At 40.6% G+C, this 9,021-nt stretch overlaps 1 non-coding gene across 1 annotated transcript; it reads left to right on the top strand.

Annotated features, from left to right (window-relative positions):
• The first annotated feature begins 8,339 nt into the window (after positions 1–8,339).
• Positions 8,340–8,447, top strand: LOC112753232 (small nucleolar RNA R71). Its single transcript, XR_003177625.1, has one exon. It is a non-coding gene; the product is annotated as a small nucleolar RNA R71 (small nucleolar RNA).
• The last annotated feature ends 574 nt before the right edge of the window (positions 8,448–9,021 follow it).

Raw genomic sequence — 9,021 nt, 5'->3', positions numbered from 1 at the left:
AGACTCATTCTTTTTTTATTTGAAGTTGCACTCATCTCGCTTGTATCTTCTCCAACATCATTAGAATTTATGTCATTTTGTTCTATTGCATCAGGTTCAGCAGTCTTTTGATTCCTAGTTTTAGAGTTCTTTTCAACTTCAAACATTGTCCCATTTCCATTATGCGTGCAGTCTTGAAAAAATGCCGTTGGTTGGGCCTTCCTTGTTTTCTTTGAATTCCTAGCTTACTCTTCAAATGCATCCTCCACTATTGTGATTGGTTGTTTGCTTGTTGGATCCTTTGGGTCTTATGCTTTGGTGCACGAAATTGTGATCATCAACAATGGTGCCAAAGACTTGGAGCTCTTAAACGTGAATCACACTTTGTCACATTTCCGCACAACTAACCAGCAAGAGCACTGGGTCGTCCAAGTAATATCTTACGTGAGTAAGGGTCAATCCCACGGAGACTGTCGGCATGAAGCAAGCTATGGTCATCTTGTAAATCTCAGTCAGGCAGATTCAAATGGTTATGGAGAATTGGTAATTAAAAGATGGATAAAATATAAAATAGAATAAAGATAGAGATACTTATGTAATTCATTGGTAGGAATTTCAGATAAGCGTATGAAGATGCTTTGTTCCTCTTGATTCTCTGCTTTCTTATTGCCTTCATCTAATCATTCATACTCCCTTCCATGGCAAGCTTTATGTTGGGCATCACCGTTGTCAATGAATACTTCCCGTCCTCTCAGTGAAAATGTTCCAGATGTGATGTCACCGCATGGCTAATCATCTGTCGGTTCTCGATCATGTTGGAATAGGATCCATTGATCCTTTTGCGTCTGTCACACACCCAACAATCGCGAGTTTGAAGCTCGTCATCGTCATCCCTTCCTAGATCCTACTCGGAATACCACAGGCAAGGTTTAGACTTTCCGGATCTCAAGAATGACCGCCAATAATTCTAGCCTATACCACGAAGGTTCCAATCTTAGATTAGAAACCTAAAAGATATGCATTCAAGCTATTGCTAGTAGAATAGAGGTGGTTGTCAGGCACATGTTCATAGGTAAGAATGATGATGAGTGTCACGGATCATCACATTCATCAAGTTGAAGAACGAATGAATATCTTAGAGAAGAAGTAGGCGTGAATTGAATAGAAGAACAATAGTAATTGTATTAATTCATGAAAAACAGCAGAGCTCCACACCTTAATCTATGGTGTGTAAAAACTCCATCGTTGAAAATACATAAGAACAAGGTTCAAGCATGGCCGAATGGCCAGCCCCCCCCCCCCAAAAGAGGGTTCAATCATCAAAACATGATTAAAAGATCAAAATACAATAGCAAAAGGTCCTATTTATAGAAAACTAGTAGCCTAGGGTTACAGAAATAGGTAATTAATGCAGAAATCTTCTTCTGGGCCCACTTGGTGTGTGCTTGGGCTGAGAATTAAAGCTTCCATGTGTAGAGACTTTTCTTGGAGTTAAACGCCAGCTTTTGTGCAAGTTTGGGCATTTAACTCCAGCTTTTATGCCAGTTCTGGCATTTTGACGCCAGAATTTCTATGCTGACTTTGAACGCTGGTTTGGGCCATCAAATCTTGGGCAAAGTATAGACTATTAATATTGCTGGAAAGCCCAGGATTTCTACTTTCCAACGCAATTGAGAGCGCACCGATTGGGCTTCTGTAGCTCCAGAAAATCCACTTCAAGTGCAGGGAAGTCAGAATCCAACAACATCTGCAGTTCTTTTTTAGCCTCTGAATCAGATTTTTGCTAAGGTCCCTCAATTTCAGCCAGAAAACACCTGAAATCATAGAAAAACACACAAACTCATAGTAAAGCCCAGAAATGTGATTTTTATTTAAAAATTAATAAAAATATAATAAAAACTAACTAAAATATACTAAAAACATACTAAAAATAATGCCAAAAAGCGTATAAATTATCCGCTCATCACAACACCAAACTTAAATTGTTGCTTGTCCCCAAGCAACTGAAAATCAAATATGATAAAAAGAATAGAATATACAATGAATTCGAAAAACATCTATGAAGATCGGTCTTAATTAGATGAGTGGGGCTTTTAGCTTTTTGCTTCTGAACAGTTTTGGCATCTCACTTTATCCTTTTAAAGTTCAGAATGATTGGCATCTATAGGAACTCAGAATTCAGATAGTGTTATTGATTCTCATAATTAAGTATGTTGATTCTTGAACACAGTTACTTTATGAGTCTTGGCCGTGACCTAAAGCATTTTGTTTTCCAGTATTACCACCGGATACATAAATGCCACAGACACATAACTGGGTGAACCTTTTCAGATTGTGACTCAGCTTTGCTAGAGTCCCTAATTAGAGGTGTCCAGATCTCTTAAGAACACACTTTGTGCTTTTGGACCATGACTTTAACCGCTCAGTCTCAAGTTTTCACTTGACACCTTCACGCCATAAGCACATGGTTAGGGACAGCTTAGTTTAGCCGCTTAGGCCAGGATTTTATTCCTGTGGGCCCTCCTATCCACTTATGCTCAAAGCCTTGGATCCTTTTTATTTTACCATTGCCTTTTCGTTTAAAGGGCTATTGGTTTTTTCTGCTTGCTTTTTATTTTTCTTTCTCTTTTTTTTTCTGTAAGCTTTTCACTGCTTTTTCTTGCTTCAAGAATCAATTTTATGATTTTTCAGATTATCATATAACATTTCTCCTTTTCCATCATTCTTTCAAGAGCCAACAATTTTAATATTCATAAATAATCGAATTAAAAAATATGCACTGTTCAAGCATTCATTCAAAAGACAAGAATTATTACCACCACATCAAAATAACTAAACTGTTTTAAAATTCGAAATTCATGTACTTCTTTTTCTTTTTCAATTAAAAACATTTTCCATTTAAGAAAGGTGATGGATTTATTTTCATAGATTTAAGGCATAGACACTTAAACACTAGTGATCATGTAATAAAGACACAAACATAAATAAACATAAAGCATAAAAATTCGAAAAACAAAAAATAAAGAACAAGGAAATTAAAGAACAGGGCCACCTTAGTGATGGCGGCTTGTTCTTCCTCTTGAAGATCTTATGGAGTGCTTGAGCTCCTCAATATCTCTTCCTTGCCTTTGTTGCTCCTCTCTCATGACTCTTTGATCTTCTCTAATTTCATGGAGGAGGATGGACTGCTCTTGGTGCTCCACCCTTAGTTATCCCATATTGGAACTTAATTCTCCTAGGGAGGTGTTGATTTGCTCCCAATAGTTTTGTGGAGGAAAATGCATCCCTTGAGGCATCTCAGGGATTTCATGATGAGGAATTTCCTCATGCTCTTGTCCATGAGTGGGGTCTCTTGTTTGCTCCATCCTTTTCTTAGTGATGGGCTTGTCCTCATCAATGAGGATGTCTTCCTCTATGTCAATTCCAGCCCAATTGCAAAGGTGACAAATGAGATGAGGGAAGGCTAACCTTGCCAAAGTAGAGGACTTGTCCGCCACCTTGTAGAGTTCTTGGGATATTGATGAGCGGATAATTTATACGCTTTTTGGCATTATTTTTAGTATGTTTTTAGTAGGATCTAGTTACTTTTTGGGATGTTTTTTTAGTTTTTATGTTAAATTCACATTTGTGGACTTTACTATGAGTTTGTGTGTTTTTCTGTGATTTCAGGTATTTTCTGGCTGAAATTGAGGGACTTGAGCAAAAATCAGATTCAGAGGTTGAAGAAGGACTACTGACGTTGTTGGATTCTTACCTCCCTGCACTCAAAGTGGATTTTCTGGAGCTGCAGAACTCCAAATGGTGCGCTCTCAACGGCGTTGGAAATTAGACATCCAGGGCTTTCCAGCAATATATAATAGTCCATACTTTGCCCAAGTTTAGACGATGCAAAAGGGCGTTGAACGCCAGTTCTACGCTGCAGTCTGGAGTTAAACGCCAGAAACACGTCACAAACCAGAGTTGAACGCCAGAAACACATTACAACTTGGCGTTCAACTCCAAAAGAAGCCTCTTCACGTGTAAACTTCAAGCTCAGCCCAAGCACACACCAAGTGGGCCCCAGAAGTGGATTTATGCATCAATTACTTACTTCTGTAAACCCTAGTAGCTAGTCTAGTATATATAGAACTTTTTGTCATTGTATTCACAGTCTTGGTTATTCCGGTTCCCCTCTGGGGCCAAGACCAATGAACTCCATTATCACTTATGTATTTTCAACGGTAGAGTTTCTGCACTCCATAGATTAAGGTGTGGAGCTCTGCTGTTCCTCAAAGATTAATGCAAAGTACTACTGTTTTTCTATTCAATTCAACTTATTCCGCTTCTAAGATATTCATTCGCACTTCAACATGAATATGATGATCGTGACAAAGTCATCATCATTCCCCTATGAACGCGTGCCTGACAACCACTTCCGTTCTACCTTCGATTGAATGGATATCTCTTGGATATCTAATACAGGGGACCGAGTCCGAGTTATTAGTGTCTTCGTGGTATAAGTTAGAACCCATGGATGGCTATTCCTGAGATCCAGAAAGTCTAAACCTTGTCTGTGGTATTCCGAGTAGGATCTGGGAAGGGATGGCTATGACGAGCTTCAAACTCGCGAGTGCTGGGCGTAGTGACAGACGCAAAAGGATCAATGGATCCTATTCCAGTATGATCGAGAACCGACAGATGATTAGCCGTGCCATGACAGAGCATTTGGACCTTTTTCACAGAGAGGATGGGATGTAGCTATTGATAACGGTGATGTCCTACATAACCTTTTTCACAGCAGGAAAGCAGAGATCAGAGGAACGAAAGCATCTCTATACGCTTATCTGAAATTCTCACCAATGAATTACATAAGTGTTTTTATCTTTGTTTTCTGTTTATTTACTATTATTATTCAAAAACTCCATAACTATTTAATATCTGCCTGACTGAGATTTACAAGATGACCATAGCTTGCTTCATACCGACAATCTCTGTGGGATCGACCCTTACTCACGTAAGGTTTTATTACTTGGACGACCCAGTGCACTTGCTGGTTAGTTGTATCGAAGTTGTGACAAATTATAAATTAAGATTAGAGCACCAAGTTTTCGGAGCCATTACCAGGGATCAGAATTTCGTGCACCAGATATAACCTCATAAACTTCTACTTCCTCTCTAATCATGATGCTATGAATCATGATAGCCCGGTCTATAGTAACATCAGACCGGTTGCTAGTGGGAATGATTGAGCGTTGGATGAACTCCAACCATCCCTTAGCCACAGGCTTGAGGTCATGCCTTCTTAGTTGAACCGGCTTCCCTCTTGAATCTCTCTTCCATTGAGCGCCCTCTTCACAAATGTCTATGAGGACTTGGTCTAACCTTTGATCAAAGTTGACCCTTGTAGTGTAGAGGTGTGCATCCCCTTGCATCATGGGCAAGTTGAATGATAACCTTACATTTTCCGGACTGAAATCTAAATATCTCCCTCTGACCATTGTAAGCCAATTCTTGGGGTCCGGGTTCACACTTTGATCATGGTTCTTGGTGATCCATGCATTGGTATAGAACTCTTGAACTATTAAGATCCCGACTTGTTGAATGCGGTTGGTGAGAACTTCCCAACCTCTTCTTCAAATTTCATGTCGGATCTCTTGATATTCACCCTTTTTGGGTTTGAAAGGGACCTCGGGGATCACTTTCTTCTTGGCCACAACTTTATAGAAGTGGTCTTGATGCACCTTTGAGCTGAATCTCTCCATCTCTCATGACTCAGAGGTGGAAGCTTTTGCCTTCCCTTTCCTCTTTCTAGAGGTTTTTCCGGCCTTTGGTGCCATAAATGGTTATGGAAAAACAAAAAGCAATGCTTTTACCACACCAAACTTAGAAGATTTGCTCGTCTTCGAGCAAAAGAAGAAAGAAGAGAGTAGAAAAAGAAGAAATGGAGGTGGGTTGGTATTTCGGCCAAGGGGGACAAGTAGTGTTTATGTTGTGTGAAAATGAAGGAGTAAAGATGGGTTTATATAGGGTTGGAGAGAGGGTTAGGGTTCGGCCATATAGGGTGGGTTTGGGAGGGAAAGTGGTTTGAATTTGAATGGTGAGGTTGGTGGGGTTTTATGATGGATGGATGTGGATTGGTGAAGGGTTTATGGAGAAGGGGGTAAGATTTGATAGGTGAGGGGATTTTGGGGATGAGGTATTGAGTTGATTGGTGAAGGGTATTTGGAGAAGAGTATTATGAAAAGGTGTGAAGAAGAGGGATAGTGAGTTGAGGTTGGTGGGGATCCTGTGGGGTCCACAGATCCTGAGGTGTCAAGCATTTTTCATCCCTGCACCAAGTGGCGTACAAAACGCCCTTCTCTGCCAATTCTGGCATTAAACACCAGGTTGCTGCCTATTTCTGGCGTTTAACGCCAGCTTCTTGCCCTTTTCTGGCGTTAAACGCCAGCTCTGTGCCCCTTTCTGGCGTTAAACGCCCAGAATGGTGCTAGACTGGGCGTTTAACGCCCATTCTGCCACCCTTACTGGCGTTTAAACGCGAGTAAGTTTCTCCTCGAGGGTGTTCTATTTTTAATACTGTTTTTCATTCTGTTTTTTCTTTTTTAGTTGTTTTTATGACTTCACATGATCATCAACCTACAGAAAACATAACATAACAATAGAAAATAGAAATTTAACATAGATAAGTAAAGATTGGGTTGCCTCCCAACAAGCGCTTCTTTAATGTCAATAGCTTGACAGTGGGCTCTCATGGAGCCTCACAGATACTCAGAGCATGGCCTCCCAACACCAAACTTAGAGTTTGAATGTGGGGGCTCTGTTTGACTCTGCATTGAGAGAAGCTTTTCATGCTTCTTCTTCATGATTACAGAGGGAGATCCTTGAGCTTTAAACACAAGGGAGTCCTCATTCACTTGAAGGACCAATTCTCCTCTATCAACATCAATCACAGCTTTTGCTGTGGCTAGGAAGGGCCTGCCAAGGATGATGGATTCATTCATACACTTCCCAGTCTCTAGGATTATGAAATAAGCATGAATGTAATGGTCTTCAACCTTTACCAAGACGTCCTCTACAAGTCCATAAGCATGTTTCCTTGAATTGTCTGCCATCTCTAGTGAGATTCTTGCAGCTTGTACCTCAATGATCCCTAGCTTCTCCATTACAGAGAGAGGCATGAGGTTTATGCTTGACCCTAGGTCACACAAAGCTTTCTCAAAGGTCATGGTGCCTTTGGTACAATGTATAGAGAACTTTCCAGGATCTTATCTCTTTAGAGGTAATTTTTGCCTAGCCAAGTCATCCAGTTCTTTGGTGAGCAAGGGGAATTCATCCTCCCAAGTCTCATTACCAAATAACTTAGCATTTAACTTCATGATTGCTCTAAGGTACTTAGCAACTTGCTCTTCAGTAACATCTTCATCCTCTTCAGAGGAAGAATACTCATCAGATCTCATGAATGGCAAAAGTAAATTCAATGGAATCTCTATGGTCTCAGTGTGAGCCTCAGATTCCCATGGTTCCTCATTGGGGAACTCCTTAGAGGCCAGTGGACATCCATTGAGGTCTTCCTCAGTGGAGATCACTGCCTCTTCCTCCTCTCTAGGTTCGGCCGTGTGGGTTATGGTGATGGCCTTGCACTCTCCTTTTGGATTCTCTTCTATTTTGCTTGGGAGAGTACTAGGAGGGAGTTCAGTAACTTTCTGACTCAGCTGACCCACTTGTGCCTCCAAATTTCTAATGGAGGACCTTGTTTCAGTCTTGAAACTTTGAGTCGTTTTAATTATATCAGAGACTATGGTTGCTAAGTCAGAGTGGCTCTTAGAATTCTCTGTCTGTTGCTGAGAAGATGATGGAAAAGGCTTGCTATTGCTTAACCTATTTCTTCCACTATTATTGTTGTTGAATCCTTGTTAAAGCCTCTGTTGATCCTTCCATGAGAGGTTTGGATGATTTCTCCATGAAGGATTATAGGTGTTTCCATAGGGTTCTCCCATGTAATTCACCTCTTCCATTGCTGGATTCTCAGGATCATAAGCTTCTTCTTCAGATGAAACTTCTTTGGTACTGCCTGTTGCTGCTTGCATTCCAGACAGACTCTGAGAAATTATATTGAGTTGTTGAGTCAATATTTTGTTCTGAGCCAATATGGCATTCAGAGTATCAATCTCAAGAACTCCTTTCTTCTGATTTGTCCCATTATTCACAGGATTCCTTTCAGAGGTGTACATGAATTAGTTATTCGCAACAATTTCAATGAGTTCCTGAGCTTCTGCAGGTGTCTTCTTCAGATGAAGAGATCCTCCAGCAGAGCTGTCCAATGACATCTTGGACAGTTCAGATAGACCATCATAGAAAATACCTATGATGCTCCATTCTGAAAGCATGTCAGAAGGACACCTTCTGATCAATTGCTTGTATCTTTCCCAGGCTTCATAGAGGGATTCACCTTCCTTCTGTCTGAAGGTTTGGACTTCCACTCTAAGCTTGCTCAATTTTTGAGGTGGAAAGAACTTTGCCAAGGCGGCATTGGCTAGCTTTTCCCAAGAGTTCAGGCTTTCTTTAGGTTGTGAATCCAACCATGTTCTAGCTTTGTCTCTTACAGCAAAGGGAAAAAGCATAAGCTTGTAGACCTCTGGATCAACCCCATTGGTCTTGATAGTGTCACGGATTTACAAGAATTCAGCTAAGAACTAATGAGGATCTTCCAATGGAAGTCCATGAAACTTGCAATTCTGTTGCATCAGAGAAACTAATTGAGGCTTAAGCTCAAAGTTGTTTGCTCCAATGGCAGGGATTGAGATGCTTCTCCCATAGAAGTCTGGAGTGGGTACAGTAAAGTCACCAAGCACCTTCCTTGCATTGTTGGCATTGTTGTTGTTTTCGGCTGCCATGGCTTCTTCTTGTTTGAAAAGTTCTGTTAGGTCCTCTACAGAGAGTTGTACTTTAGCTTCTCTTAGATTTCTCTTCAAGGTCCTTTCAGGTTCAGGATCAGCTTCAACAAGAATGCCCTTGTCCTTACTCCTGTTCATATGAAAAGAGAGAAGAAGAAAATATAGAATC

This window comes from Arachis hypogaea, chromosome 15, assembly GCF_003086295.3.
Source record: "Arachis hypogaea cultivar Tifrunner chromosome 15, arahy.Tifrunner.gnm2.J5K5, whole genome shotgun sequence".
NCBI classification, from domain to species: domain Eukaryota; kingdom Viridiplantae; phylum Streptophyta; class Magnoliopsida; order Fabales; family Fabaceae; genus Arachis; species Arachis hypogaea.
Note: the sequence above shows the minus strand (reverse complement) of the source record. Positions and strands in the feature narration are given on the sequence as shown.